Raw genomic sequence first — 9,762 nt, 5'->3', positions numbered from 1 at the left:
TGAAAGTGCGGGTGCTTCGGATAAATCCATAGGCATGACTAACCACTCATACAAGCCAAATTTGGTTTTGAAAGCGGTTTTCCATTCATCACCCTCTTGAATGCGTATTTGATAGTCGCCACTTTTAAGATCAATTTTTGAGAAAATGGTGGCTCCGCCAAGCTCATCTAGCATATCATCAAGGCGTGGAACAGGGTGTCTGTATCTAACGGTGATAGCATTTATGGGACGGCAATTGAAACACATGCAAAAACTACCATCTTTTTTAGGCACAAGAATAACCAGAACGGCACAAGGACTTAAGCTTTCACGTACATGCCCATTGTCAATGAGGCATTGTACTTGCCTTTGGATTTCTTTTGTCTCATCTAGGATGACGCGGTACGGTGCCTTGTTCGGTAGGGGTGCGCCGGGAATGAGGTCGATGCGGTGTTCGATGACTTGTAGTGGAGGTAGACCCGAAGGTAGCTCATCAGGGAAGACGTCCGCGAATTCCTGTGACAAGTAAGACAACACTAAAGGTAGATGGTGAGAATTGTTAGTCCGTGTTGCTTCATCCTTTCATACTAGGACATAGTGTATGACACTAGATGGGTTCTCACACACTTCTCCCAGCTTTCGTTTGGTGGCTTTTTCTTGTCGCTCATCGTGGAGGCACTCAATTTTGGCTTGTGGCGCTCACTCTCTTTTTGGCGGGTCACTCTCTCACTATTCTCTCCATGATGGGTGGATGCTTGCTTGTCGGCGATCACTTGACTTGGCGACATGGGTCGTAGCACATACTCCTATCCCTTCATCTTGAAGCTATATTGATTGGTTCCCCCATTGTGGATGATCCCGCGGTCAAATTGCCAAGGCCGTCCAAGTAGGAGGTGGAAAATGGACATGGGAACCACATGACACTCCAAGGTGTCTTCATATGGGCCAATCTTGAATGAGACTTGAACGGTATGCTCAACTTGAATGGTGTCGGAGTCGCTAAGCCATTGGACCTTGTATGGGTGAGGATGCTTCATCTTGACTAATTGTAGCTTGAAACATAGATCTTCAATTGCCAAATTGTGGCAACTTCTTCCATCGATGATGACCTTCACGGAATAACCATTGATGCCTGCTTTGGTGTGGAAGATGTGGCAACGTTGGTCTTCCTCTTGTTGGTGTTGAAGCATCAAGACCTTGGAGACAACAAGAGCGGGACTCAAATCATTGTCACAAAAGACTTGATTGTGTTCATCCTCATTCACTTGTCGGTGCATGGCCACGTGCTCAAGGGCTTCCATTTCTTCTTTGCTCATAGAGTCATAGGTGTCGTCGTCGTTGGCAATCATGGTGCGCCGAGTGGGACATTGGTATGTCTTGTGGCCTCAGCCTTGGCAACTAAAACACTTTATGGAGCTTGTCTTGTCGGTCTCATCGGTTGGAGTCATTGATGATGAAGCTCTTGGCTTGAGGTTGCTTGTAGTGGAAGGATGATAACCCACAAGTATAGAGGATCGTTTGTAGCCTTCTTCGATAAATAAGAGTGTCAAACCCAATGAGGAGCTAAAGGTAGAACAAATATCCCCTCAAGTTTTATCGACCACCGATACAACTCTACGCACACTTTATGTTTGCTTTACTTAAAACAAGTATGAAACTATTTTGCAAGAATAAAACTACGAGTACTTTGCGAGAATAAAACTACGAATAAATTGCAAGGTAATAAAAGTGGATAGCTTTTGTCAACAAGAAAGTCATTTGTCCCTAGGCAATCGATAACAAGTACCGGTAATCATTCTTGTAATTTTGTATGAGGGAGAGGCATGAGCTAACATACTTTCTCTACTTGGATCATATGCACTTATGATTGGACTCCTAGCAAGCATCTGCAACTACTAAAGATCATTAAGGTCGTGAGACCCAACCATAGCATTAAGTATCAAGTCCTCTTTACTCCCATACGCCATAACCCACTTATCCATGTTTAGGCTGTTGTCACCCCCGCAATACCGACAATAAGCAAACCATGAACATATTGCAACACCCTACAACGAGGATCCCTCACGTTTGCGTGAGACAGAGAGCACCGCAGGACAACACCATAAATAAAATATACACTCATATCAACCAAGATCACGATTAGCCCACAGGACAAAACAAATCTACTCAAACATCATAGGATAACCATATATCATTGGGAAATAGTATATGGAGTTGAGCACCATGTTTAAGTAGAGATTACAGCGGGGAGAAGGGGTGTTACACCGCTGCATAGAGGGGGATAGAGTTGGTGTTGATGGTAGCAAGATTGTTGATGTAGATCGCCGTCACAATCCTAGCCCCGGCGGCACTTCGGCGCCACCGGGAGAGAGGGGGAGAGAGCCCCCCTCCTTCTTATTATTCCTTGGCCTCCCCCTAGATGGGAGGAGAGTTCCCCCTCTGGTCTCGCCCCTCCGAGATTGGATCTCCCTCTCTGTTCTCTTCTGTTTCGCGTTCCCCAGATCTGGCCGAAAACCGTTTCTTATATTCCAGGAGATCCGTAACTCCGATTGGCTGAAATTTAACACAATTTTTTTCGGATATAAGCTTCCTTGCGCCCGAAATAGAGACCCAACCGACATCCGAGGAGGGCACAACCCACCAGGGCGCGCCTGGCCCCTGGGGTGCACCCTGGTGTCTTGTGGGGGCTGTGAGCCCCCGTTTGCATTGATTCCAAGTCCCCAAAATCACATATATTCCAAAATAATTCTCCGTAAATTTTGATCGCATTTGGACTTCGTTTGATATGGATTTTCTGCGAAACAAAAAACATGGAAAAAAACATGAACTGGCACTGGGCACTGGATCAATAGGTTAGTCCAAGAAATCATATAAAATGTTGCCAAAAGTATGTGAAAGTTGTTAATATTGGCATGGAACAATCAAAAATTATAGATACGACGGAGACGTATCAAAGGGCGACTTGAAGGTGTCGAAGATGACAAAGCTTTCTTGTAGCTTGACTTGTCGTTGTAGCTTGGTGAAGCTTTGGTCGAGGAAGAAGGCGTCGTAGTCGTTGAAGCTTGATTGTAGGAGCCGTAGGTCTTGGAAGAGTACTTGGCATACTTGTAGTCGTCTTGCACTTGTCGCTCCGCCTTGGTAGCTTGGTGCACTAGCTCGAGGAGGTTGGAGTAAGGTTGGAAGTTGGCGATCTTCTTAATAGGATGGTTGAGTCCATTCAAGAAACGTGCCATAGTTTGCTCCTCATCTTTCGTGACATTGGCTCGTATCATGGCAATCTCCATTTCCTTGTAATACTCTTCAATGGACTTGGTGCCTTGCTTGAGGAGTTGCAACTTCTTGAAGAGGTCGTGGCTATAGTACGTGGGTACAAATGAAACTCATTTGGGTAAACCAGTTCAGTAGTAAAGTGGACAGGATAACATCATGAAACAAACATATATCTATGTACTATGGTCACTGTATTGTCTACATCATTCTAGTTTATGTTGCCAAATCAAGATAGAGACACAGTTCAAATAATATCTTTTTAAGACAACAACATAGACAAAATATAAGTGTGAGAAACTACATAGTACTAACAACACTTGTAATGTGCACGTCATGAGAACACAACTGTTTATACAACTAAAACTGAAATCAATACAGAGTAAGAAGTTAGAACAACAATCCAGTTAAAGAAATAGGTTTAATACATCCCTATCGCGGCATTGGAGTTTCAATTAGATCCTTCAAATTCAAAATTAGTTGGTATGAGTAAATACAGTGATGCAAGAGCAAAGGATTATGCATCATAGCTATGGAATCTGACATGAGAACAGCTGCTCTTCTACTTTAAACGTGGAGTTTGGGTTTGTTGTGGTGGTCTTCGTGCTTTGGGCACTGCAGTTGCCTTACAAACTGCTCGTGTGGGGGTACTCTGTGGTGGACATGGTGTTGTGTGAACTAGAAGTGGGTTACTATCTGCTGGGGTTGGGGTTAGATGGGGTGTAGCTGGTTCTCTGTCCAACGGTGTAGGTGTACAATCCGAGCGACTCGAAGAGTCGGGCGGAGGGTCTTCGCTGTTCCTAGAGAAGACGGTGGCGTCGAGGATGTTGGGCGCGGACTCAGAGTTTGTCGGCTGGTGGGCGTGGGGCCCTGCCTGGCGCGGACACGGAGTTCGTCGGCTGGTGGGCGTGGTACCCTGCCTGGCGCAGACGTGAAGTCCGCCGGCTGGTGGGCGCGGAGCCCTGTCGGGTGCGGACGCGGAGTCCGTCGGCTGCTGTTTCCAGTGGGGGGCGCCAGCGCACCTGCTGTGTCTAGCCTCCGAGCCTCCGGGTGACTCGAAGAGTCGGGCGGAGAGTCTTTGCTTTTGTTGGAGCAGACGGTGGCATCGAGGATGCTGGTTGTAAGCGGCGGTGGGCCTGCAACCAGCGTGGCATTTTCCCAGCGGGGCGAGCCGGCACACCCGCTGGGTGTAGCCTCCGAGCCTCCGGGCGAGGAGGGGGGTTCCCCACGAAAATGATCGTGTAAAAGACAAGGTTAGTCGGCGCAGATATATCGAATGGTTGGCTTTGGCGGTGCAAGATTTATGCAGAGGGTGTCGATTCGGTTTCGTCCGAGCCCCCTTCGGTCTTTTTCATGTCCCCTCCGCTCTTTGGCTTTTGCTCTTGCCAGCCGGACAGCTAGGGCCCGGTTTGTAGCTGAGGCGAAGAGTGGGCCGCGAAGTGGAGCGTACAGTACTTATACTCTTGGGATCATATTCGACCGAGCATATACTCATAAACGAAACGACTGGGCATCTTGGGCACTAGAACAGTTTTAAACCAAATCTTGGGCACTATTTATGGCACTTGCTTCACAAAAAATAGTCATCTTGGGCACTATAATTTTTTTAACCAAATCTTCAATCTTTTTTTTTTGGAATTATTGATCACAATGGTCACACCCTTATTAGTTCCAAAAATGGTCATGTTATCATGTACTATGCCATGAATATGCCCATGGGCATGGTGATCTTGGTTGAAAGTCATTGATCTTCCTATGAGATAGGTCAATTTGTGAAGTTTTTTTTCAAGTTTATGGTATTGTTAGTTTATAATTTTTCCCACAAGCCATTGCACAGAAAAGGCCTCCATGCAAAAGGATTTCAATTTTTGAGCCCTTTTTCATTTTTGATATTTTTTCAGATTAATGTCAAAATTGCATGGATGACTAATCATATAAAATGGTTGGGAATTTGAGTTTTCTTTGTGGATACTACCTACATTCTTAATGTGGAAGGTAAAAATGATTTTTCAGAACTTATTGGACCAAACTAGAGCACACTTGCAGTTCAAATTTGAATTACTTGATGTAAATCGCCAAAAATTCAATAAATCGATGGAATATGGTAATATAACTCTGATATTCATGAAAATTTGGCAGTTGGAATGCCATGTGGTCTACTTTAGGTGAAGTTGAAAGGGCACAATTTAGAATATTATTTATGACACTTGCTTCACAAAAAAGTCATATTGGGCACTAGAAAATGGAAAATTAACCTTTTGTTTGTAGTATTGTCAGTTTATCTTTTTCCCACAAGCTATTGCACAAGAAAGGACTCTATGCAAAATGATTTCAATTTCTGAGCCTTTTTTTTCATTTTCTATAAATTCTTTGAGATTGTTATCAAAATTGCATGCATGAATAATCATATAAAATGGTTTGGGATTTGACCTTTCTTTATGAATACTGCCTATATTCCTAATGTCTAAATTTATAATGTAGAAGTTAAAAACATTTTTTTAGAATTTATAGGACCAAACTAGAGCACACTTGTAGTTCAAATTTGAATTACTTGATGTAAATCGCCAGAAATTCATTAAACCGATGAAATATGGCAATATCATTATGAAATTGGCAGTTGGAATCCCATGTGGTCTACTTTAGGTGGAAATTGAAAGGACACAATTTAGAATACTCCCTCTGTTCCTTTATATAAGGTGTATTTGTTTTTGAAAAAAAAGTGTATTTGTTTTTTCAAAAGTCAAACTAGTGCATGTTTGACCGAGTTTTTGGAAAAATATATCAAGGTCCACAATACAACATTTATATTATTTGATCCAACATGAAAAGTAGTTTCATATTTTACTTATTAGGTATTATACATGTTATTATTTTATTCTATATTTTTATCAAACATTCAAATGGTTGTCTTGCACAGAAACCAATACACCTTATATTCTGGAACAGAATGAGTATTATTTATGGAACTTGCTTCACAGAAAAGGTCATATTGGGTACTAGAAAAATGGAAAAATATCTTTTAGTTTGTGGTATTGTCAGTTTATCATTTTTTCCCACAAGCCATTGCATATACAAGGCCTCGATGCAAAAGGATATCAACTTTCGAGCCTTGTTTTATTTTCTATAATTTCTTTCATATGGTTGTCAAAATTGCATGCATGCATAATCATATAAAAAGGTTTGGAGTTTGACATTTTTTCGTGGATACTACATACACTCCTAACGTGGAAGGTAAAACTGGCATTTTCATAATTTACAGGACCAAACTAGAGCGCTTATTTATGATTTGTACACACATTCAAATGAAATTCATACAAATCATGATTCATTTCAACTGCATTAAATAACTCGGAATACAATTCAGTTTTAGCATATCACGAGACTAATTTATTCGAATAACGCGACAATGACGACCTGCAAAACTAATCCAAAACTAATTTTCATCGTCAACCTGCGAGCGGCACGTGGGAATGACGGCCTCGAAGCTAAGGCCATCCCAGAAAGCACATTCCTAATACTACCTACATTCCTAATGTTTTTGCGCGACATTGGGTTGGGGCCATCGAAGTGCCGGATCCGAGTGGCGCGACCCTGGTCGAGAATGTGCGTTGTTTGGCTCGAAGTCCGGCTGTGCCCTCTCCTCCGGCGTCTGCCCGAAACCTACGGACGAGGCGCGCAAAGGCGACCGTGCCGACGGCGGGGATAGGCTCCACTAGAAGTCTCCCATACTCACAACACGTCCCACCGGCAGACGCGTGTTCGGCGGCTCAGGGATGCCGCAGATGGCGAGAAGCTCAACATCACCGAGAGTGATGCTGCGCATCCACACCATGGATGCGGAAGGGGAGGAGGGTAAGGGTTTGTGCTGCAGTGGCGCCAGCGGCGGATAAGGTTGTGGAGGCGAGCTGCGAAATGGGATGGGGGCCCGCATATATGGCATGGGAGAGGGTGGGTTGCAGCGTTAAGCCACCATTAATGGGCGCCGACAACGCGACTCCCTATGTGTGAAAACGCGAGCCAGTCGCTTGTGTGGAAAAGCAGGCGACACTGATTTAGTTTTGCATACTGCTGGGTCCCACGCATCGGCCGTAGATTGTAGGAATCAACCGGCGACGCGAAATCAATAACGCATGCGGCCAAAATGTTGGTCCCACGTGACTGTGCGCAGGAAAGAGCCGGCGATGCGAATGCATGCGGCCCTACAAGTTGGTCTCACGCTTCGATACTGGGCGTAGTGACGGTCAAAGTGTGACACCCCAAAATTTTGACCTTGTTTTTATTTATTAAAATTTTGCCAGGAAATAAAACTTTTCCATCTGTCAAGATTTACCCCTTTTGTTATTTTGGATTTTTACCTCTAGTATTTTTTTTTCAAAAGGTATTGTTGGACTTATATGCCCTCTTTATAAAAACAATTCTTTATCAGGGGATTTATTTGCATAATTGTTTCTCAGAGCTTTATCCTTTTAAAAATGATCTTTTAGAAAATTTAGAGCCTATTTTGCACTGCAACCATTTGACAAATGCCTTTAAATATTCCACCAAAATTTGGGGAGGTCATGTGATGTTTCCACATCACTTTTATGCAAAAATATCTGTTGGCCATTGGAGATTTTGGGCTCTACACCAACTTTTCCAATCTGGTCCAGTGGGCACTTTTGCACTACAACCCATTTAAATATGTCTTTAAAAATTCTTCCAAGTGTTTGGAGATGTCAGTGGATGCATACAATTCATCTTCATGCAAAAACCCAGTGATGTTCTTTGAAAAATTTGAGTGAATCACCCTCTTTTTCATTTTGGCCCAATTTGGTGATTTGTACAGCAACTCTATTTTATTTTGCTCCAATGCCCATGACCTTTTTCCTGCTTTTGACCCTTCCTTCAAAACCCTTAAGTCCAGGAGAGTGGACTCATTGGAGGTTTTTAAGTGCATGCTATAAACCCTTTTTCTTTCTGTCCAAAACTGTGGTTTTGCAAATCTTGCACTAACAAGTTTCTGGTTTTGTCCATATGATCTTACCATCATCTTCCACACCTAAAGAGACCCTGATCTAGAGAGTTTGGCCACTCCAAGAGTTGCCTAGATGCTTTTGGCATTCTATCGAACACCTGGGGTGCACAGTCAATCTTGGGCATGTTTTCTAGTTTGCACTGTGATCTTGCTCCATTGACCTAGCAACCATGTCCACTGAACTCCCAGCTATCTTTAGCCTAGTCCTGTTAATTGCCAGCTCCACCCTCTCGCGCTAGACCGCCCTGGCATTTCGTCGAGCAGGTTCCGTGCGTGCTCTGGGCGCGCCCAGAGCGCACGTTTTGCACGCGTGCGCACTGAGCCGCCGCGCCGCACTGCCACACTCGACGCGACCCGTCCCTGGCCCCTGCTCACCCGCTGAACCGCGCACTAGCTTGCCCACTCTCCACGCCACCCCTGTCTCCCTACAGCGCCGCTGGCAGAACTCTTGGCGGCACGCCGGCGTCGGCAGCGAACCTCTGACATGGACGACGCCGCCCAAGCCACCCCAGCGCGCCAGCTGCCCCCGTGAACAGCCCGGTCTTATCCCGAAGCTCGTCGGCACGCGCTCGTCGCCGCCACGCCGCCCTGCAGCTACAGAACGGCTGTCGCCGGCGATCTTATCCCCAGCCGCCGCGGCCCAACCCCGAGCGCCTATTTAAGGGACCCCCGAGCTCGTGCAAGACCTCAAGCGACCTCATACCTTTCCCCTGGTTCTCCCCTAGCCTTAGATTGACCGGTCAAGGCCATCTCCCCCAACTCCGGCCGGTTCGGCCGCCGCCGAGCTCCGGTGAAATACATCGCAGCCAGCCACTCTCTCGCCCAACCGACGCCACCAGTAGCTTCCCCTTGTCCTTGCGGAGCTGCCCAACTACCCAACCTTGATCGGAGACCACCGGAGCCCAAAAACCACTTCACCACCGTAGCCTCCTCCGCCGTGGGCGATTTCTTCCACTCCCGACGACCCAGCGACCACCGAGAGGACCGCCCCGACCTAGCGAGTCCATCCCTGCCCTCAGGTGCCTTCGAAGAGCCGCCGTTCGTCGACGGCGATCGCCGGAGGCCGCCACCGTTCGGGCAGAGAGAGAAAGGAGGGAGGGAAGAACGGTCAAACCTGACCAGTGGGCCCTCTGGACCCACTGTCAGTGACCCGCGCGTCCGTCCCCTCTGATTAAGTGAAGGCGCGGACGTCCTGAGTACGTCTCCTCTACTGCGAAAGCGCATTTCTTCCGAAACGTTTTCTTTTCTGGTTTTATTTAAAAACAGAGATTTGACCAAGCTTTGACTGGCTATAACTTTTAAAATAAAACTCCAAATGAGTTGATTCTTTTTCCTACCTCTCTCAAATTCCATCTAGTTTATTTTAAGATTTATTCCCAAAATATTTGAGACAACTTTTTGTACTGTGTTTGAAATAATTGTTATTTGAATATTTCTCAAAATAGGATTTTGGAGAGAGGGAAAGCTTTCAAAAAGTGCATCCTTTACATACTCTTGAAGGC

The sequence above is a fragment of the Aegilops tauschii genome, chromosome 5 (assembly GCF_002575655.3).
Source record: "Aegilops tauschii subsp. strangulata cultivar AL8/78 chromosome 5, Aet v6.0, whole genome shotgun sequence".
In the NCBI taxonomy this organism is placed as follows: domain Eukaryota; kingdom Viridiplantae; phylum Streptophyta; class Magnoliopsida; order Poales; family Poaceae; genus Aegilops; species Aegilops tauschii.
The sequence above is the reverse complement of the archived record's forward strand: the minus strand, read 5'-3'. Positions refer to the sequence as shown.